Source organism: Bos taurus, chromosome 9 (assembly GCF_002263795.3).
Source record: "Bos taurus isolate L1 Dominette 01449 registration number 42190680 breed Hereford chromosome 9, ARS-UCD2.0, whole genome shotgun sequence".
Classification (NCBI taxonomy): Eukaryota; Metazoa; Chordata; class Mammalia; order Artiodactyla; family Bovidae; genus Bos; species Bos taurus.
Genome location: NC_037336.1, coordinates 71357632 through 71381328, shown reverse-complemented (window position 1 = coordinate 71381328; position 23697 = coordinate 71357632). Strand labels below are relative to the sequence as shown.

The following is a 23697-nucleotide window of genomic DNA, read 5'->3' as shown; positions in this document are numbered from 1 at the left end:
ATGAAAGAAAATAACCTACAGCCCAGATTACTGTACCCAGCAAGGATCTCATTCAAATATGAAGGAGAAATCAAAAGCTTTACAGACAAGCAAAAGCTGAGAGAATTCAGCACCACCAAACCAGCTCTCCAACAAATGCTAAAGGATCTCTTCTAGACAGGAAACACAAAAAGTGTGTATAAACTTGAACCCAAAACAATAAAGTAAATGGCAACAGGATCATACTTATCAATAATTACCTTTAATGTAAATGGGTTGAATGCCCCAACCTAAAGAAAAAGACTGGCTGAATGGATACAAAAACAAGACCCGTATATATGCTGTCTACAAGAGACCCACCTCAAAACAGGGGACACTTACAGACTGAAAGTGAAGGGCTGGAAAAAGATATTCCATGCAAATAGAGACCAAAAGAAAGCAGGAGTAGCAGTACTCATATCAGATAAAATAGACTTTAAAACAAAGGCTGTGAAAAGAGACAAAGAAAGACACTACATAATGATCAAAGGATCAATCCAAGAAGAAGATACAACAATTATAAATATATATACACCCAACATAGGAGCACCACAATATGTAAGACAAATATTAACAAGTATGAAAGGGGAAATTAACAATAACACAATAATAGTGGGAGACTTTAATACCCCACTCACACCTATGGATAGATCAACTAAACAGGAAATTAACAAGGAAACACAAACTTTAAATGATACAATAGACCAGTTAGACCTAATTGATATCTATAGGACATTTCACCCCCAAACAATGAATTTCACCTTTTTCTCAAGCACACACGGAACCTTCTCCAGGATAGATCACATCCTGGGCCATAAATCTAGCCTTGGTAAATTCAAAAAAATTGAAATCATTCCAAGCATCTTTTATGACCACAATGCAATAAGATTAGATCTCAATTACAGGAGAAAAACTATTAAAAATTACAACATATGGAGGCTGAACAACATGCTGAAGAATAACCAACAAATCACAGAAGAAATCAAAATATGTAAGAAACGAATGAAAATGAAAACACAACAACCCAAAACCTGTGGGACACTGTAAAAGCAGTCCTAAGGGGAAGGTTCATAGCAATACAGGCATACCTCAAGAAACAAGAAAAAGTCAAATAAATAACCTAAGTCTACACCTAAAGCAACTAGAAAAGGAAGAAATGAAGAACCCCAGGGTTAGTAGAAGGAAAGAAATCTTAAAAATTAGGGCAGAAATAAATGCAAAAGAAACAAAAGAGATCATAGCAAAAATCAACAAAGCCAAAATCTGGTTCTTTGAAAGGATAGATAAAATTGACAAATCATTAGCCAGAGTCATCAAGAAACAAAGGGAGAAAAATAAAATCAATAAAATTAGAAAGGAAAATGGAGAGATCACAACAGACAACACAGAAATACAAAGGATCATAAAATACTACTATCAGCAATTATATGCCAATAAAATGGACAACTTGGAAGAAATGGACAAATTCTTAGAAAAGTACAACTTTCCAAAACGGAACCAGGAAGAAATAGAAAATCTTAACAGACCCATCACAAGCACGGAAATGGAAACTGTAATCAGAAATCTTCCAGCAAACAAAAGCCCAGGACCAGACGGCTTCACAGCTGAATTCTACCAAAAATTTAGAGAAGAGCTAACACCCATCCTGCTCAAACTCTTCCAGAAAATTGCAGAGGAATGTAAACTTCCAAACTCATTCTATGAGGCCACCATCACCCTAATACCAAAACCTGACAAAGATGCCACAAAAAAAGAAAACTACAGGCCAATATCACTGATGAACATAGATGCAAAAATCCTTAACAAAATTCTAGCAATCAGAATCCAACAACACATTAAAAAGATCATACACCATGACCAAGTGGGCTTTATCCCAGGGATGCAAGGATTCTTCAATATCTACAAATTAATCAATGTAATACACCACATTAACAAATTGAAAAATAAAAGCCAAATGATTATCTCAATAGATGCAGAGAAAGCCTTTGACAAAATTCAACATCTATTTATGATAAAAACTCTCCAGAAAGCAGGAATAGAAGGAACATATGTCAACATAATAAAAGCTATATATGACAAAGCCACAGCACACATTATCCTCAATGGTGAAAAATTGAAAGCATTTCCCCTAAAGTCAGGAACAAGACAAGGGTGCCCACTTTCACCACTACTAATCAACATAATTTTGGAAGTTTTGGCCACAGCAATCAGAGCAGAAAAAGAAATAAAAGGAATCCAAATTGGAAAAGAAAAAGTAAAACTCTCACTGTTTGCAGATGACATGATCCTCTACATAGAAAACCCTAAAGACTCCACCAGAAAATTACTAGAACTAATCAATGACTATAGTAAAGTTGCAGGATATAAAATCAACACACAGAAATCCCTTGCATTCCTATACACTAATAATGAAAAAATAGAGAAATTAAGGAAAGAATTCCATTCACCATTGCAATGAAAAGAATAAAATACTTAGGAATATATCTACCTAAAGAAACAAAAGACCTATATATAGAAAACGATAAAACACTGGTGAAAGAAATCAAAGAGGACACTAATAGATGGAGAAATATACCATGTTCATGGATTGGAAGAATCAATATAGTGAAAATAAGTATACTATCCAAAGCAACCTATAGATTCAATGCAATCCCTATCAAGCTACCAACGGTATTTTTCACAGAGCTAGAACAAATAATTTCACAATTTGTATGGAGATACAAAAAACCTTGAATAGCCAAAGCAATCTTGAGAAAGAAGAATGGAACTGGAGGAATCAACCTGCCTGACTTCAGGCTCTGCTATACAAAGCCAGAGTTATCAAGACAGTATGGTACTGACACAAAGACAGAAATATAGATCAATGGAACAAAATCGAAAGCCCAGAGATAAATCCACGCACCTATGGACACCTTATCTTTGACAAAGGAGGCAAGAATATACAATGGAGGAAAGACAATCTTTTTAACAAGTAGTGCTGGGAAAACTGGTCAACCACTTGTAAAAGAATGAAACTAGAACACTTTCTAACACCATACATAAAAATAAACTCAAAATGGATCTAAACATAAGACCAGAAACTATAAAACTCTTAGAGGAGAACATAGGCAAAACACTCTCCGACATACATCACAGCAGGATCCTCTATGACCCACCTCCCAGAATATTGGAAATAAAAGGAAAAATAAACAAATGAGACCTAATTACAATTAAAAGCTTCTGCACAACAAAGGAAACTATAAGCAAGGTGAAAAGACAGCCTTTCAGAATGGGAGAAAATAACAGCAAATGAAGCAACTGACAAAGAACTTATCTCAAAAATATCCAAGCAACTCCTGCAGCTCAATTCCAGAAAAATAAATGACCCAATCAAAAAATGGACCAAAGAACTAAATAGACATTTCTCCTAAGAAGACATACAGATGGCTAGCAAACACATGAAAAGATGCTCAACATCACTCATTATCAGAGAAATGCAAATCACAATGAGGTACCATTTCACACCAGTCAGAATGGCTGCGATCCAAAAGTCTACAAGCAATAAATGCTGGAGAGGGTGTGGAGAAAAGGGAACCCTCTGACACTGTTGGTGGGAATGCCAACTAGTACAGCCACTATGGAGAACAGTGTAGAGATTCCTTAAAAAAATGGAAATAGAACTGCCTTAGGACCCAGCAATCCCACTACTGGGAATACACCCTGAGGAAACCAGAATTGAAAGAGACACGTGTACCCCAATGTTCATCGCAGCACTGTTTATAATAGCCAGGACATGGAAGCAACCTAGATGTCCATCAGCAGATGAATGGGTAAGAAAGCGGTGGTACACATACACAATGGAGTATTACTCAGCCATTAAAAAGAATACATTTGATATGGCCAGAGGCTAAAAAGAATACATTTGAATCAGTTCTAATGAGGTGGATGAAACTGGAGCCTATTATACAGAATGAAATAAGCCAGAAAGAAAAACACCAATACAGTACACTAACACATATATATGGAATTTAGAAAGATGGTAACGATAACCCTGTATGTGAGACAGCAAAAGAGGCACAGATGTATAGAACAGTCTTTTGGACTCTGTGGGAGAGGGAGAGGGTGGGATGATTTGGGAGAACGGCATTGAAACATGTATAATATCAAATATGAAATGAATCGTCAGTCCAGGTTCGATGCATGATACAGGATGCTTGAGGCTGGTGCACTGGGATGACCCAGAGGGATGGTCCAGGGAGGGAGGTGGGAGGGGGGTTCAGGATTGGAAACACGTGTATACCCGTGGCGGATTCATGTTGATGTATGGTAAAACCAATACAATATTGTAAAGTAATTAGCCTCCAATTAAAATAAATAAATTTATAATAAATAAATAAACATGGTTTGACCAAAAAAAAAGAAAGAAAAAAGAATAGTCTTCAACAAGTGGTGCTGGGATAACTAGAAACCACATACAAAAAAAATGAAGTTGTACCTCTAACATATACAAAAATTAGCTCAAAATTGATGAAAGATCCAAACAGAAGAGTTAAAACTGTAAAACACTTAGAAGAAAACAAAGATGCAAATCTTCATGAAGGCAAATTTGTCAACTGTTTCTTACGTATGATACCAAAATCCTGAGCAACAGCAGTAGGACAACAAAAGATAAATTGGATATCATCAAAAGTAAAAACTTTTGAGTTTCAAAAGACACCATCAAAAAAGTGAAAAAGCTACACACAGAATGGAAGATTGTAAATCATATATCTAATAAGGAACTGATATTGAGAATATGTAAATAACTATTATAACTCAGTCATTTTTTAAAAAGCCGATTAAAAATAAAAATATGAATAGACTGTTATCCAAAGTAGATCCATAAACAGCCAATAAGCACAGGAAAAGATGCACCCAACATTATTAGCTATCTGAAAAACTCAATAAAAGCAACAGTGAGATACCACTTCATACCTACTAAAATGGCTGTGATCAAAAAGGCAGAAAATAACAAGCATTGGCCAGGAGGTGGAGAAACTGGAACCCTCATACTGTGCTGGGCATGTGAAATGGTTTAGCTTCTTTGGAAAACAGCCTGTTAGTTTCTTTAAAAGTTAAACATAGCATTACTATTTGACCAAGCAATGCGACTCCTGGATTGATATGCAAGAGAAATGAAAACATATGTCTACACAAAACTTCTACATGAATGTTGATAGCAGCATTATTCACAATAGTAAAAAAGTGGAAACATCCCAAATGACCATCAACTGATGAGTAGATAAATAAAGTGATCTATCTGCACAATGGAATATTAGCAACATAAAGTAATGAAGTACCCATAAACGCTGTGACACAGATGAACCTTGACAACATTATGCTAAATAGAAGCAGCCAGTCTCAAGAACTGCATATTGTATGGTTCCATTTATATAAAATGTCTTGAACAGGTAAATCTGCGGAGACAAAAATATATTATTGATTTCCAGGGGCAGTGACTGCTAATGTGTATGAGGTTTCTTGTTTGGTGCTGAACCAAAAGCTGGATGCTTTGGAATAGTAGTAATGGTTGCATAACTTCATGAATATGTAACTAAAAACCACTGAATTTTACATATTAAAAGGATGGATTTTATGATGTGTTACATATCTAAAAAACTTTTTAAAAGAATTCTGTAAGTTTTCCCATTTTGTTCAAAATACAGTAATTGCTAAGAGAATTATTTTCAAACTGCTAATCACTACAAACATAGGTAAAATTTTTGACAAAGACTTTTGAAGCATTGGTCAACATGTCGTGAAGAACTGTCATTTTTGAGAGAATGGGAAGGCTCATCTCTCAGGCATAAGAAGATGGAACCCTAATGGACCATAGTAACTTTGTGTACCTGAGGAGGCAGTTAACTGATTACAGACATGTAAAAGGTGGTGAAATTTGAGAGATCTTAATATTGAGGGAGCTATTCAGATGGGTGGGCGTAATTGTACATGGGTCTTCTATATCTTCCTTGGCCATGGTCTAGACTTCATATGCAGAGGCTAAGACTTTATGAGGGCCAACAGAGAATAGCTCCTGTGAGGCAGAGAAGTGAAGTCAGTTTCAGAGTTTGCTCTGTGCTAGGAGGGTGGAAAGGAGGGAAGATGAGGAGGAAAAATTAGATGAAGAACAGAAGATACAATTGAATATATTGCACAGCGGCAATGACCATAACCATGGCAAGCTCTGATTTTTCAAATGATCAAACAAAACCAAAAATGTGTTAAATAATCATTAAGAGTTACTGACGACATTGTTGTACAGCAGAAACTAACACAATTACAAGCAATTGTGCTCCATTTTTAAAATAAGTTTTGACAGAATCAATCCATAGAAAATTAAGATTAAAATGGTGGCTGTTAAATATCTATTAAATTCCTTATCAAAAGACTCATTAGCTGTGAAAAGCATCGCTGTAGAATGAGACTAACAAGGAAGGTAAAATCTAAGCATTTAATGGAATTTATTTAGTTTCACCGATTTTTTGTAGGATGATAGGTTGAGCGAGGAAGAGTTATAGGGAGAAGGAAGAGAAATTCTAAGATAACTTATACCCAATAAATTATTCTTTAGAACAGATTTCTTCCAGAAATGTGTTTTTCAACAAGATTAATTTCATTACTCCACTCACATAGATGGAATCCTTGGTTTAGAGTCAGGCTAGGGTAAGTTATACTCAAAACACTGCTCAATTTTAAAATAAAGGATTTATGTGCATGAAGGTGTGAATCACTCTTTACCAGTTAATATCTCACCCTCCTGTCCTTTCTATTTGAGTCAAGAATACATCTGTCAATTGCAAACATTTATTCACCTATTGGATGAACAAAAAAGCCAATTGAAAATGAGCTTAGGAAAAACACAAGCCTGGTCTTATCACATTAACAAGTGATTTTTAAAATTGTTTTAACCTTGTAGTACGTGGTTAGTCATCACTATGTGCACCATTAACTCAAACTAGATACTTGTTCTTTTGCCAAATAATGTCACTTTAAATGTGTGCAAGTATCAATATCACAGTGAAATTTAGGACCTAAATTCTGACAAGGTGTGACCACATGCGTGGTAATGAAATTTCATCTGTTCCCTTAAAATTTCTCCTCTAAAGATGCTTTATTTTAGGAGAAATGGAACCCATTTAAGTTTAAAATATCCATTCAAGACAGCTATGAAAAAATAAACTCTAGTAAAAAAAATCCTAGCTCTAAGTATATGGATTTGTTATTCACTGTAATTCACTGGCAATGTTTTCTAAGGGACTAAAACTTTTAATACATTATGTATGAGAAACCAAAGTTTCACTATGTTGTGTATTAGGTTAAAGCCTTTAAATAAATACTAGACAGTGAAATTCATCACAATATGCCTCCATTTAACATTTTCTTTTCGCTAATATTCATTTTTTAAAGAACTGGCTTAGGGCCCAAAGAGGATCATGTAACACTGAAAAAACTCCAGACCCCTGGAAAACATTATATAGAGACATTCCAGTGTATTTAATTTAAAAAAAAATTATATTTGTCAAATTGTTAGCCATCTATTAGACTATACACTCTGTGAATATACCACCATTTTAAAGTGTTGATAATATATCTTATTGGCCTTCCCATTAGCTAAGAGTTCCTGGTAAAATATTTTCCTACCACATAAGCCACTAGTCATCAACCATGTCAAACAACATATTCAGTATGGATATTGAAATTCTAAGTTGACTATATTCAATAAATAACCCAAAGATATATAATGTTAACCATATACTATTTAAGCATATTTAAATCAAGCTATATAATATACAAGAATTTAAGGCAAAGCATTTATATTGATCTCACATATGTAAATCTGTTACCTACTATGTTTTACAAATGTATAATTTTTAAACCAGCTTTATTCAGAATGGATTTTAATTGCATTTATGTATTTAAAGACTAGGACTAGAAATCAACCTTAAATTTATCAAATAAATTAACCTGTGCTTTATTCTCTTTGATCGATAAAATATACATAATGTAACTTTATCCATTTGATAATTTGAAGCACAGTTCAATGACATTAAGTACATTCACACTGTTGTATAACCATCACCACTATCTTCAAAACAATTTTTATCTTCCTAAACCAAAATTATGTACCTATTAAACAATGGCTCCTCACTATTCACTCCTGCCTGTACCAGAAACTACATTCTACTTTCTGTCTCAATGAATTTGACTAACCCTGACACCTCGTATAAATGCAGTCATACAAAATTTGTCGTTTTGTGGCTGGTTTATTTCACTGATCATGCTATCTTCAGGGTTCATCGCTACTATAGCATATGTTAGAAATTTCTTCCTTTTTAAGGTGGAATGATTTCCCACTGTATGCATATATTAACAGCATATTTGCATATTCATTTATCCATCAATGAACACTTGGGTTGCCTTTACCTTTGGCTATTGTAAAAATGTTGCTATGAATATGGGTTTAAAAAGATCCATTTGAGCTTCTGCTTTCAATTCTTTTGGGTATATACTTGGAAATGAGATTTCTGGGTTCTTTGCAATATATATATTTATATTTTAGTTGCTCTGTCATGTCCAGCTCTATAAATATACATATATTAAAAGTTTTTTGATGTGGACCATTTTAGAAGTCTTTACTGAATTTGTTACAATATTGCTTCTGTTTTATGTTTTGGTTTTTTGGTCCCGGGGCATGTGGGATGTTAGCTCCCTGACCAAGGATCAAACCCACATCCACTGCATTGGAAGATGAAGTCTCAACCACTGGATCTCCAAGAACGTCCCCACAATGTACTTTTAATACATTCTTAAATATACCCATGGGCTTATTTTATGTTTTAAAGGTGGTTGTTGCCATTTTGAGGGATGCAGTGGCTCCACATCCTCCCCTTAGATTCTTCAGGGTCAACACATTTCCTTTCCATGTCTCCTTGCCCTGGAGGAGTTGAGAAATTTCTTAAGATAGTCAACTATTCTTGACCTATTTATACATTCTGAATATGCATGTGGCTTAAGGAGACTTAAATCTCAGGTTTTGAAGAGTCAAAGCTGGGAGAAATTGGAAAAAATTCTAAAATACATTGCTCACTCCCCAGCTTTGGTGTAGAGCTTCATCCTGATTCAGTGTAAGTCCCTTCTACTGCAGATCTCAGAAGACAAAATTTCAGTCTTCCTCATCAGTCTCTTCCTAAATGACATCTAACTTTGTTACTCTTCCTATTCTGCTCCTTCCCTAGTCCCTGTATTCCCTCCATTCCATCTTGAAATTCACATCCCTTCCAAAATGTATACATTGATCTTTGGAAATTGAACATCATGTCATCTCTTCTTGGAAATCCTTCCTGATGTGCCAGGATGATTCCAGTTTCCTTATCTGAAACATTAAAGGAAATATTTTCTTCTTGCATTGGCTCATTATGAGAACTCAATGTAAAAAGATATGCTTACACACAATTGAAGACACATGGTGAGTTCTTAATAAACATTGGTTGCTGTTACCAATGAAAACAAATTAATAGGAGATGAAAAACAGTTGCTTTATATCTTTATGTTAAAGTTTCCTGCACATAAAAATTATTATTTTACCATTTAGCCAAACCTTATTTTTGTTTGGAGGAGTCTGGTGAGCTGCCGTCTATGGGGTCGCACAGAGTCAGACACAACTGAAGCGATTTAGCAGCAGCAGCAGCAAGCTTCCTTCCCTAAATCTTCATAGAATTATCACCTACTTCAGCTGTACAGCCCTAAGGTTGGATATGATTTCCAGGTTTGAAAATGAAAAATGGCAAATATAATTAATTTGAGATGGGAAGAGGAGAGATGCTAATTTGTATTAATTAACTCTTTTCCATCTTTATGATGCTTATTCTCTAGGAATCTATTAATATTGTACTTCTTAGCTTTTTTTGAGGGTTTATAGACCCCCTTTGAAAATATGATGAAAATTATGGGTTGTTTGTCACCTCCCCAAAAATGTGCGTTCACAGTTTTATATTAAAGTTTGGGAAATGTATGGACTCCCTTGAATGCTCCAGAAGAGTCCAGAGATCGAAGGTTAACACTAGGTGATGTATCAATACAATGTAAACATAGAAAATCTCATATTGTTGATCTTCTCTCCTGAAACACACTTCAGGGTTTTGCCCCTATATTTTATCCTGTTCTCCTATTTCTTGTAATCACTTCTTAACCGTTCCAATAGTTAGACCAAGGCTGATTTAACCAAATGCTCTAGACACTGTAAGGCAACAGAGAGAACAGGCAGGGAATTATGGCAGTGCACAGGACAAGGCATTACCTTTCCTCACACTTGTACAAGCAGTATTAGGAAACTCCTCTTTAGGCTCAATGATAGCATTAAGAAAATGCTAACTTCCCCAGTGTATCTGAAAATTCCTAAAACAGAGGAAAAATAAAGTTTCTGAATTTATGTAATATCTTAAAAAATTAACTTGATCAGGTCGCTTTCTCAAAAGAAAAAGTTTAAACTGCAGAAAACCTTAAACTAAACTGGTAGATTTAAAAACTTTTATGAGATATTAAAAAAGATTGGGTAACAAACTAATTAAAATAGACTAAATTTGGTTTATCCAAGGACTTTACACCAGTGAATGAGATTCCTATCTAGCCTGTAATATTCATATACATATGTTTATAGATATCTGTGTCATTTGAAAGCAAAAACTAATAGCATCGAGAAGAGAGAAAACATACTTTCCCCCATGATGAACAGGCAATTTAATTTGAAAACAAACACATTAGCTACCAAACAGTCCTAACAATTTTATCCTAAGGTGCTTTATTTTAACCTTGGTCTGTATTAAGAGTGACTTTAACTTCAATTTGATACTAGATCATTCAAGTATGACATAAATCAAATCCCTTATGACTATACAGTGGAAGTGAGAAATAGATTTAAGGGACTAGATCTGATAGACAGAGTGCCTGATGAACTATGGATGGAGGTTCGTGACATTGTACAGGAGACAGGAATCAAGACCATCACCAAGAAAAAGAAATGCAAGGAGGCCTTATAAATAGCTGTGAAAAGAAGGGAAGCGAAAAGCAAAGGAGAAAAGGAAAGAATGCAGAATTTGAATGCAGAATTCCAAAGAATAGCAAGGAGAGATAAGAAAGCCTTTCTCAGTGATCAGTGCAAAGAAACAGAGGAAAACAATAGAATGTGAAAGACTAGAGATCTCTTCAAGAAAATTAGAGATACCAAGGGAACATTTCATGCAAAGATGGGCTCAATAAAGGACAGAAATGGTAGGGACCTAACAGAAGCAGAAGATATTAAGACGAGGTGGCAAGAATACACAGAAGAACTATACAAAAAAGATCTTCACAACTCATATAATCATGATGCTGTGATTACTCACCTAGAGCCAGACATCCTGGAATGTGAAGTCAAGTTGGCCTTAGGAAGCATCACTATGAACAAAGTTAGTGGAGGTGATGGAATTCCAGTTGAGCTATCTCAAATCCTGAAAGATGATGCTGTGAAAGTGCTGCATCAATATGTCAGCAAATTTGGAAAACTCAGCAGTGTCCACAAGACTGGAAATGGTCAGTTTTCATTCCAATCCCAAAGAAAGGCAATGCCAAAGAATGCTCAAACTACTGCACAATTGCACTCATCTAACACACTAGTAAAGTAATGCTTAAAATTCTCCAAGCCAGGCTTCAGCAATAAGTGAACTGTGAACTTCCAGATGTTCAAGCTGGTTTTAGAAAAGGCAGAGGAACCAGAGATCAAATTGCCAACATCTGCTGGATCATCGAAAAAGCAAGAGAGTTCCAGGAAAAACATCTATTTCTGCTTTATTGACTATGCCAAAGCCTTTGACTGTGTGGATCACAATAAACTGTGGAAAATTCTGAAAGAGATGGGAATACCAGACCGACCACCTGATCTGCCTCTTGAGAAATTTGTATGCAGGTCAGGAAGCAACAGTTAGAACTGGACATGGAACAACAGACTGTTTCCAAATAGGAAAAGGAGTACGTCAATGCTGTATATTGTCACCCTGCTTATTTAACTTACATACAGAGTACATCATGAGAAATGCTGGGCTGGAAGAAACATAAGCTGGAATCAAGATTGCCGGGAGAAATATCAATAACCTCAGATATGCAGATGACACCACCCTTATGGCAGAGAGTGAAGAGGAATGAAAGAGCCTCTTGATGAAAGTGGAGGAGAGTGAAAAAGTTGGCTTAAAGCTCAACATTCAGAAAACTAAGATCATGGCATCCAGTCCCATCACTTCATGGCAAATAGATGGGGAAACAGTGGCTGACTTTATTTTTCTGGGCTCCAAAATCACTGCAGATGGTGACTGCAGCCATGAAATTAAAAGACGCTTACTCCTTGGAAGCAAAGTTATGAGCAACCTAGACAACATATTAAAAAACAGAGACATTACTTTGCCAACAAAGGTCCATCTAGTCAAGGCTATGGTTTTTCCAGTGGTCATGTATGGATGTGAGAGTTGGACTATAAAGAAAGCTGAGCACTGAAGTATTGATGCTTTTGAACTGTGGTGTTGGAGAAGACTCTTGAGAGTCCCTTGGACTGCAAGGAGATCCAACCAGTCCATCCTAAAGGAGATCAGTCCTGGGTGTTCATTGGAAGGACTGATGCTGAAGCTAAAACTCCAATACTTTGGCCACCTCATGCGAAGAGCTGACTCACTTGAAAAGACCCTGATGCTGGGAAAGATTGAGGGCAGGAGGATAAAGGGACAACAGAGGATGAGATGGTTGGATGGCATCACCGACTCGATGGACATGGGTTTGAGTGGACTCCAGGAGTTGGTGATGGACAGGGAGGGCTGCCATGTGGCGGTTCATGGGGTCGCAAAGAGTCGGACATGCCTGAGCAACTGAACTGAACTGAACTGACTGTATTACATTATATTTGATTGCTGCTAAGTCACTTCAGTTGTGTCTGACTCTGTGCGACCCCACAGACGGCAGCCCACCATGCTCCCCTGACCGTGGGATTCTCCAGGCAAGAACATGGAGTGGGTTGCCATTTCCTTCTCCAATGCATGCAAGTGAAAAGGGAAAGTGAAGTCACTCAGTCGTGTCCGACTCTTAGTGACCCCATGGACTGCAGCCTACCAGGTTCCTCGGTCCATGGGATTTTCCAGGCAAGAGTCCTGGAGTGGGGTGCCATCGCCTATGGCTTATTCTTTGATGTTCAGGAAGTCCTTCAAAGAAGTGCTTGTAAATGGTCAGAGCATCCTTATTGTTCTACTTGTGTAGATTCAGTAGTTGTAAATTCTGCTGTGCTGTGTATCAGCAGCAGCCAGTCAAATGCACCAATACCCCTAAGTGAAAGTGAAAGTGAAGTCACTCAGTCGTGTCCGACTCTTTGCCACTCCATGGGTGGTAGCCCCACAGACTCCTTGGTCCATGGGATTTTCCAGGCATGAATACTGGAGTACTGGAATACCCTTCTCCAGGGTATCTTCCTGACCCAGGGATTGAACCCGGGTCTCCCTCATTGTAAGGAACAGACATTTAGAGCTGTTAAGGGACTCAAGGTATCACTGGGTAGGATCTTGACAATATGACTGAGAATGTAAGGAGACTGATTCCAGTCAAGTTGTGGAATAATTGATGAACATAGGGGAAGGAAAAAAGAGAGTAATTGAACTGCAAATGCTGAGAGATCATCTAATTTCACCTGCTTTTTCTATAAATGAAAACATGAAGTAACTGATTACTCTTAGATTAGGACTTGGGACATGGTTTACAGGGAAAATTAGTCATTTGAGACTCAAGAAACCTGAATTCCAGACTTAAATTTACCATTAATATTGGGCAAGATAGTTCTTCTGCGTCTCAGTTGCCACAAATGTTAAATGTGGGGATTGGGTTAGATTTCCATGATGCTAATCTTTATTGAGGCTGTTTTAATTCCCAAGCTAATTCTATTTCTTCTGAACATTGAACTCTAAATATCAGCATAGTAAATGGTGGTCTTTACCACAAGTAAATCTCAGGAAGTCCTGGTTATAATTATTACTCAATTCATGCTATTATGGGACAGATAATATGATGTACCCTTTAAAATGTATTAGATAAGTCATACTTTTTAAAATTATTAAGCAAATTCATATTTTTAAATTTTTAACAATAGACACAACTATTTATTTTTAAAAATATATTGAACATTTACTATCACTCACATTTCTTGATCCTAGAGATACAGCAGTAAGCAGTATAAAAGTGGACCCTCTCTTAAAGGATAGACAATTGAGAATATTTAAATAAAAAAAGATAATCTCAGAGGGTGATAATTTCTTGCAAAGAAATAAAAGTAATTTTTACAAAGAATTTGGGTGATGTTACTGTGGGGTGAGACGATGTTGCTGTATATTGAAAGGTCATTTATAAAAGGAGAAATTTTTTCTAAAAGCACACATCATGAGAATAAATCAGTTATGATAAGAAGCACAGAGATAGGAAGGTACAGAAGTCATACAGAAGGAATGAAACTGACTAGATACATTTGCTTTCTGTGGGATGTGAGTGTAGGGTGAGTGGCATGCATTTGTGTTTTAAGTGTGTGTGTGTGTTTGGCCATGAATATCCCTTAAGGGTAAAGTAAAACTTTTCTATACTCCTCACTTCCCCTTGTGTATATTGGTGAAGGACAGAAAAAGGGTAATAACTGAAGTAGATGTTCAGAAGACTTAGTGAATCTTTACATATGCCCTGGAAACTCAGAGCTGAGTTGGGGTTTGGTTAGAGAAAAGAGGTATTATCCTATAAAGGAGAAGAGGGGTTTTAGTCCATATGATGCATATGACTTGGGGTCAACATACATTTAAGTAGAGAAATCACCAATATGCATACCAACATGTTTACATACCAATATGTTTACGTATGATTGTTACGTAAACTGTCTTAGTCTCAACAAGCTCTCAGTAAATCAGCTACACTGAAAGATAACATTTTATGAGCAGATTTGTGTGTGTGTGTGTTTGAAGGAATGAAGGAAAAGGGCTCAGATCCATGTTTAATGCAGAGCAGAAAGGGTGGAACTAATAATATAAGAGAGAGAGACTCAAAATCTGTGAATTCTGGAACTTGAGGCCAGGAAAGACCATGAAAATATATGGCCCCAGCAATGCACAGAAATATTTGGAAGACAATTGGGGTGGGTGGCTGCCATATAAATTACAATCATTTACTTATGCATTCATGTTCACTATCTCATCACTATGAAAAAAATTGAAAGAGGGAGAAAAAGAGAGAGAGAGATTGACTACATTCTTAGAAACTATAAGCATTCATGATGCCAAAACACCCAATTAACGACAAAAAAAGGTCAAGCCAGTGTTTAGAATAAGGCTGTCAAAATAATTGGCTGATTGGATAAGTTTTTCACTTCCCAATCACTAGCTATGGTAAAACAGAGACACAGTTGAAAAATAAACATTTAAGAGTAGAACTACATTTACTTTATTCCAAATTGTGAGAAATGCAAACGCATGGTTTTAGTTTTATCAGCAAGAATCCATATGAATGACTTCTCCCATTTGCTCTGGGATTCTGGAGTTTTAAGTGGGCCAAAGTTTTGAAGTGTTGAAAGATATTATAAAGCACTTACAAGTATTCAGCTGGTCAGGCTGCTCAATTAACTGAACATTTATAAACCTCAAAATTTTGACAGAGCATGATTCATGTAGGAATGACCGTTAGACAACAGATGGCTTTATTGTAGGTATGCTTGAGAGAAAGCATACAAGGCAATGTGATTTGAAGGAAATACAAATGGAACACAGAGAGAAAGCAAACTGAATTTAGAAGCATGGATTATACTCTTAAGAAAGGAAATTATTGAAATATCTACCTGGTATATTTTAATGTAGAGTGTTTTTTAAATGTTTAAATGTTAATGTTTACTTAAGAATATTCAAGACCTTTATTATGAAACATGAAAAATACAACATAACTAATATCTAGGCAACTCATACTAACTCATATAACATTCTAAATTAGATGTTTATAAAACAATGTAACAGGGCTTGGGGAGTAAGAACTAAAATGTCAACTAAAATCCTAAATCCACAGCATTTTAGCTTCTCGTTTTTTTCCTACAACTATGGGCTGCTTATATTCTGAAGAGTATTTTGAAGAAGTATTACTTCAAAAGTACATTTTAGAATAACATTTTACCACTAAAATATATCAAATTGTAGCTAAGAGGGTTTTATTAGTTTTCTAAAGGAGAAACAAAAGATGACACATTCATCTAAATAAAAATATTACTTTCAGGTATTTGTAGTTTTTTTTTTTTAACAAATTCAAGTTAATATTACATAGAAATTCATTTCAGGGAAAGAAACATCAGATTCTAAAGTATGCTTGATATAAGTCCATAGAACAAATGCAAAATTTTCTTATTTTGAGCCTATTATGTACATATTATATTGGTCCAACTCTTATTTTTTTTCCTTTTCTTTCTTTCTCTCCCTCTTTCTCTCCTTCCCTTCCTCCACTTCCTTCTCTCCATCCCTTTCTCTCTCTCTCTCTTCCTAGGAGCACAAATCCACTAACATTACCGAGAAAAAAAATTCATGGAACAAGAAGCAAGTAAACAATTTCTCCCAGAGGAAAAAGGAAAAGAACAAAAACCATGCAATTTCAAATAAAACAAAACTCCTGTATCATATTATACCTACTTCTCTCCGAGGAGCAGCAAACACAAGACCCCATGGATCATGTCCTGTAGTCTCAGTATGAAGAATAGGTTCTGGTATCTTTACACCTTAAAATGCTTCTAGGAGAGTTGCTATTCCATGCCAGAAGGGAGGGCTACCAGTAATTTTCTTCTTCTCCCAATCCCGAGGCTCTGAGAAAGTGAATCGGGGCCACTAGGCTCCCAGGATCAGCTCTTAGGGTGTCCAGCGCCAGTATGAGAAGGGACGGAGGGGCACTCCCCACAGACCTATGTCCTTCCAGTCACTTAGACAAACTGCCCATCTGTGGTTGAGGAGGGCCAGGAGCAGTAAAGATGGGTGGTTAGATTTTCCACCCTTACTGCTCCCATTTTCTAGAGGGACAACCAGAGTTACAAAGAGCACAAGGACCTCTGACTCCACTGAGTTAGCAACAGGTGAAAATAGAACACAGACCTCTAAATTCAGAACACATGACTTCCTCACAACTGCTGCTTACTTGTTAAAGGCATAATAAAGCAGTGTCCCTGCTTATCAACTTTTCTAAAATAGATACGAGAAATTAATGAAAAACCAGTAAGAAAACAAAAAGGAATTAGTCTTTACTTTTCTCCCTCTGTCATTTCCCCCAAACACTATTAAACAAGAATTTTTATAGACTAGCATACTAATTCTTGACAAATTGCTTATACAAACTGTAAATATAAACTTTAATATTGGTCCTCATTAAAACTCTGTAAAAGCAGATTATTATTATTATTATTAATTATCCTCATTTTAGAGATAGCATGCAGTTCGAAGAAAATAACTGATCGAAATTCAAACTGCTGAGTTCCCTATGTTATAGAGTAGACTCTTGTTGGTTATCCACTTTAAGTATATAGCAGTGTGTACATGTTGACCCTAAACTCCCTAACTATTCTTTCTCCCCATTTCTCCCCCTAGCAACCATAAAAGTTCATTCTCTAAGCCTGTGAGCATGTTTCTGTTTTGTAGATAAGTTCACTTGTATCATTTCTTTTTACAGTCCCCATACAAGAGAAGTCATATAATATTTCTCCTCAGTGTTATGTCACAGCCTGGATGGGAGGAGAGTTTGGAGAAGGAATACATGCATACGTATGACTGAGTCATACGTATGACTGAGTCTCTTTGCTGTCCACCTGAAACTATCATATTGTTAGTTAGCTATACTCCTATATAAAATAAAAAGCAAAAAAAGTCAAGCTGCTGAACAGACTATAATTAATATTTAAATACAGAACTTCTGACTCTAAATTACATTTAATTTCCTTTAATCATGCACCTATAACTTTAACCAACATAAGTGCTTTTCTAAAACATAATGCATTATTGTTAAGCCTGTTATCAACTCAATAGGGACACAGACTAAAAATACAGTTGTTGAGTAATTTTCAGTTGTTGAGTAATTTTCAGAGATTTTACAAAAATATATCAGTGCACTGAAGATCATTGTTTACATATGCAACATACTAGTTTTCAATATTCATAATTTGAATGATCCCCAAAATAAAAAAAGATCATACTTCAACATTTTAGACATTAATTATAAATTTCTTAATCCTTTTCTTTATACCTTTTTTTTTCTTTTTATGATTTGAAGAATGAGAAGACCTGTTAAGAAATTTAGCTGTTACAAGACAAACTGAATTAAAAGAAGAAAAGAAATCAGGCCCAAAGGAGAGAGAAAGAAATCTAACAATGGTATTAGGCTTTCTAAAAAAAATCATGTTGATTTACTAGAGAGAAATAATGAAATACTATACTATATGGGTGCAAATATCATTTGTATATGTCTTCTATAAATATTATTTATATGAACATGAGCTAAAATTAGCATTGGCTAAAAATGTTGTCCGTGAAAGAACTTTTAGATTAAAACCAAAAACAAATGCAACACATATTATTACTGATAGAGATATAATTAAAGTGTAGAACACAGTTAATTAGCAAGCACATAATATTCCACAAATTACTTACAAGGACAAGTTAAGCTCTGTGGAGGCTTCAGCTGTCTGCTTCTATGTGAGATATTTGCTGGCACCGTATAGATATTTTTTGCCCTTCTGCTAAATATTCCATGACTTTCTTAGTAAGACTGAATATAAGTTATTCTTATCAAATACCAAAATTTTCATAATTATGATTTTTAGGATCATGCAAATTAATTACAACTCCAAGCAGTGACACAGACTAAAATAGCCAGAGCTGTGATGATCTAAAACTACTCACAACATGTCCCAGCCAGTACTTGGCCAGGAGCACATGTCACTTAAAAAAAGCACATAACCCTTTAGACCCAACAGTCAGTTAAAGCCTTGGTAGCAATGTTAACCATAAAAATGAAAAGACTTTTCAGTTATTTACATACAATTTTCCTCTAATTAGTGGGGCCTGATTTTAGTTATTTTCCCCTTCTTTTCTTGAATAAGAACAGATGGGATCAAGTTTACAGGGCAGTTATTTTGTTACAGAAAAAGAAAAAGTCAGAGTCAGAGTGAGAAAGAGACAGGTAGTTTCTCTTGTCAATTATACTCTAGGATTTTTATAGAAATGGGGCTAGTAAGTGCCTATCAGTTCAGCAGTCTTTAAAGAAGAACTGTGCTAGGGGTTGTGCTGATGATGTAAAACAATGGGACACTTTCGGAAGGGGCTGGCAAACAAACGATAAATAGAATCTGGCGTTGCCAGCTACGGATGCCTGGGTGGCACAAGTGAGGTCCTCTGCTCTACCTCTGATTGTTGTGTTGCTTTCCAACTATAATAGGATTTTAGAAATACATTGGTTTAAGTATATTATGGTCAAAAAAAATCTTAGTTTGTAAAGCAGTTTTGTAAGAATTTTGAAATATTTGAATATAACTGACTCTGGAAAAAGATAAGTACTATCTAATTTCTGGGGTTCCCTGTTGGTTCAGATGATAAAGAATCTGCCTGCAATGCGGGAGACCAGGGTTTGATCCCTTGGTCGGGAAGATTCCCTTGGAGAAGAGAATGACTACCCACTCCAGTAAGGTATTCTTGCCTGGAGAATTCCATGGATGGAGGAGCTGGGGGCAGGGGCGGGGGCAGGGGGTGTGGGAAGCGGCGAGGGTCAAGTCCATCGGTTTGCAAAGAGTCAGACATGACTGACCAATGAACACTGTAACACATCTCTATTATCAATTTGTAGTTGGAGTATCTGCATCTTTGGGACATGGTTTGGGAAAATTCTCATAAGAATGAATGCATTTCATTTTTTATTCCTGTAAAATTGACAATAATGATAAAATTTTATTTTGCTGAAATTCTGGCTTTACTTTTAAATTTGAGAATATCAAACCTCTGGAGGAAAGCACGTTGCCTTTCAAACTGCTTTAACTCCCTAATATAACTTCTAAAAGTGTCTCAGGTCATCAAACTGTCAGAAGAGGCTTGGACTCATTTCTACATTTAAGAGTCGAATTAGAAAACATACTAACTTTTAGAACTTGATTTATTTGTTTTTATTAGTTAAAAATGTTAACTTGGAATTTGTACCTGGGGATTTCCAAATGAGTAGCAGGCATATGATAATTCTCCAGCAGTTTTTATACCATGCTAACAATAAGTAAAAAAAAAAAAAAAAGTTGTTATTCTAAAAGAAAACACTAAGTATTCACAGTTTTCTTTCCATTTATCCTGACATTGTTATATAAAACAAACTATCTAAACTTTCTTAAAATCCAAATGTGTGATAAAAGAGCCTGACAGTGCTTTTAGTCTTCCTCATGTGACTCTAATTGAAGTAAGAAGCAATTTTATAAGCCAAATACAGGTAACTATCTCAAAAAATCCCCCTGAATTTCCTGTATCATGATATGAAGGTAGACCCAGACCAAATCGGAAAACCCCAAACCAAAATACCCAGGTAAAGTCAGAACTCACATGGGACAGTTTCTGTTAAAAATTTTTTTTCATTGGATAGAACAAAGAATTCCTTTAATTTGGTTGCCTGGGCAGGAAAGCAGGCTTTCAAGAACAAAGCATATTTTCATTTGTAGGGAATGGTAATGACTTTCTCTTCCTACTTTCTCACATCCTTAGGTTGAGCCATTAAGAAGTGTGAAAACACTGTAGAAGAAAGAACTCAATCTGAAAGTGGGTAGAGAGGGGCTTTAACTTGAAAAACTTATATCCCAGGGGATTTTCAGTGTTTTTCAATACAATAGGCTCCAAGGCACCCTCAAGCTTCTCTAACCTCACAAGGGGCTGCAGCTTCCAACAGAAATTGTGAAGAGTTATTCTACTGGTTCAGACAGCCTCTTCTCTCATGCTTCAGGGAGTGCTACCTGCCTTCCTTCACATGCCTCTGTCTCCTTTTTGCCATCTGTTACTTCTGGTTAAGAGAGATATTTCTCCAGTCCTGAAGCTGTCAATTAAATAATTCTTGACTCTTCTATTACTATAGCATAAGGGAAATCAAGGAAGCACAGTATCATTCAATTCTAGAATCTTGGACAACTGTCATTTTACTAAAACTGTAGAACGGCTTCCTTTTAATTAGTCTCCATGATTTATTTTGTATTCCTCCAATTTAAGCCCATGCTATATATCAGAAAGACTTTCTTAAGTTGAAATATTTCCTATTTTTTTCAATTTTCTTTTCTATTTTATTTATTTATTTTATTTTATTATATTTTATTTTATTTTTAAACTTTATATAATTGTATTAGTTTTGCCAAATATCAAAATGAATCTGCCCCAGGTATATATGTGTTCCCCATCCTAGACCCTCCTCCCTCCTCCCTCCCCATACCATCCCTCTGGGTCGTCCCAGTGCACTAGCCCCAAGCATGTGCATCGAACCTGGACTTTTCTATTTTAAATCTTCATAGCTCTTCATTACTTACATCAATGAGTGATTCCAAAGATAGCATACACTCCAAAAAAATTATAAAATACGCTTTCCCTTCAACATACTAGACTTGCTTTTTCTAAAATACCTCCTGAAGAAGGTCAACCAGAGTGGAGATCTTTTTCTTAAACCACTTCAACCCATTTTTGCAGGGAAAAATGGAGCTAAATATTGCCAACAAGTATGAGAAGAGCCTGATTTAGGGGAGAAGGACAAAAAAGATAAAAGAATGGAAAAGCTATGAAAATGGGGAAGAAGAGAGAAGACAAGATTCCTCATCTAATTCCAAGAAGATGGCCTTGTAGGTGCCCAAGGATAACTGGGGGCAGGAGTGAGAGGGATAAGGCAGAATGGTCACTTACTGAATTTTCCTTTTGGGCTTGTAATCTGTGCATTTGCACTGGGTCCCACACTCAGAAGAGCCTCATTCTCGGTTTAATGTTTTGCTGTCACCATCTAAAATTCTTGATAATTTTATTTTTGAACTTGTGTTTTACAAGTTAAATCTAATGAGACGTTTGAGCAACTTGAGAGCAGAGGGATGCTTAGTATGTGGGTCCACTGTTTCTTTCCACCTCATAAGCACAGAATTCAGGTGGACTCACATTGTGAGAGTTCACTGCGACTCCAAGTGAGTACAAGCTAAACGTGTTATGTCTAGATCTGAGTGGGCAGGAGTGCTGACAGCTGCAAAGAGGCCATGCTTTCCTTTAGAACAAGAGCATGCTTCAAATTCAGAAAGAAATTATGTTCTAAGAAACACAATAACCAGAGAACTCTTTGTATCTTTTCTGATTAATGTTACTTTCCTGAATTAATCAATGACTTTTGCTAGAAACAATGACATAGAAGCAAAGGAAAATGTGGGACAATTTACATGTCATTTTCCTTTCAGTTTTTCCTTAAGCCAAAGTCAAGAATATTGATAAGCCTAAATGTTCATCAGTGGACAACTAGATAAAGAAGATGTGGTATATATATGTATATATTATATATCTATAAATATAATGGGATATTACTCAGCCATAAAAATGAATGAAATAATCTGATTTGTTGCAACATGGGTGAACGTAGAGATTATCATACTAAGTGAAGTAAGACAGAGAGAAACAAATATGATATAACTTACATATAGAATCTAAAAAAATTGATGCAAATGAACTTATATAAAAACAGAAATAAACTCACAGACATAGAAAACAAACTTATGGGTACCAAAGGGGAAAGCAGAAGAGGGATAAATTTAGAATTTCAAATTAACCAATACAGACTACTATATATAAAATAAATAAAGAACTACTGTATAGCACAGGGAGCCATATTAATATCTTACAATCACATATAGTAGAAAAGGATATATATATGTATGTACATGTATAACTGATTCACTTTGCTGTACACCTCAAACATTGTAAATCAACTCTGCTACTGCTAAGTCGCTTCAGTCGTGTCCAACTCTGAGCGACCCCATAGACGACAGCCCACTAGGCTCCGCCATCCCTGGGATTCTCCAGGCAAGAACACTGGAGTGGGTTGCCGTTTCCTTCTCCAATGCATGAAAGTGAAAAGTGAAAGTGAAGTCGCTCAGTCATGTCCGACTCTTAGCGACCCCATGGACTGCAGCCTACCAGGCTCCTCCGTCCATGGGATTTTCCAGGCAAGAGTACTGGAGTGGAATGCCGTTGCCTTCTCCAAAAATCAACTCTACTAAAATAAAAAATAAAAGTTAAAAAAAAGAATGTGCCCTTCTTTGGACAAACAAAAACAGTTGTGTTTTGTGTAACGCTTTCACATACATTCTCCCAAGAATGCATATATGAGCTATGAAATATGAGTTGTGTAATTTTGGTGGTTCCACATCAGTCAAATGCTTCTGTATTTGCATCTAAAAATAGCACCGAACTGTATAAATGAATGACAAATATATTAATAATTAAATTTTTATTTTTTTAATTAAAAGCCATTTAAAAAAACATGGAAAGTTGAGAGAAGAGAGAAGAAACAAACAACAAAAAAATGTAATTGTTAATGCACACACACTTAGCACATTTTCTTGCTTTTTGA

The 23697-nt window shown here is 35.8% G+C and overlaps 1 protein-coding gene across 3 annotated transcripts in view; it reads right to left on the bottom strand.

Moving 5' to 3' along the window:
• Positions 1-18977, bottom strand: part of EYA4 (EYA transcriptional coactivator and phosphatase 4) — a 365682-nt gene extending 346705 nt beyond the window's left edge. Inside the window, exon 1 of one of the 3 annotated variants that reach the window (XM_005210938.5) lies at positions 18738-18977. The gene's annotated coding sequence lies outside the window, so the exon portion shown is untranslated. Of the gene's footprint in view, positions 1-16739; positions 17234-18737 lie in introns of those variants that run through there. The other 2 variants (NM_001389476.1, XM_059889794.1) reach the window with 2 other exon arrangements.
• Between the last annotated feature and the right edge of the window lie 4720 nt (positions 18978-23697).